The sequence below is a fragment of the Penaeus monodon genome, chromosome 22, assembly GCF_015228065.2.
Source record: "Penaeus monodon isolate SGIC_2016 chromosome 22, NSTDA_Pmon_1, whole genome shotgun sequence".
Lineage (NCBI taxonomy): Eukaryota > Metazoa > Arthropoda > Malacostraca > Decapoda > Penaeidae > Penaeus > Penaeus monodon.
The window spans coordinates 15,553,101-15,553,323 of NC_051407.1; the positions used below are offsets into that span (position 1 = coordinate 15,553,101).

A 223-nucleotide genomic window follows, 5' to 3' on the forward strand; every position below is an offset into this window, starting at 1 on the left:
ATGAAAGCGGGGAATTGACGAAAATGAGGAAGGGAAAGGAGGGGGAGGGGGAAAGAGGATAGGGAGGAGGAGAGGCAAAGAGGGAGGAAGGAAGGAGGGGCAGAGAGGGAGGGAGGAAGGAGGGGCAGAGAGGGAGGGAGGAAGGAGGGGCAGAGAGGGAGGGAGGAAGGAGGGGCAGAGAGGGAGGAAGGGCAGGGAGGGAGGGAGGAAGGGAGGAAAAGGG

General features: G+C 61.9%; 1 pseudogene; it reads right to left on the reverse strand.

The window, feature by feature from the left end:
* The window catches only part of LOC119587340, a 53,860-nt pseudogene that overhangs the window by 24,780 nt on the left and 28,857 nt on the right, over nucleotides 1-223 (reverse strand).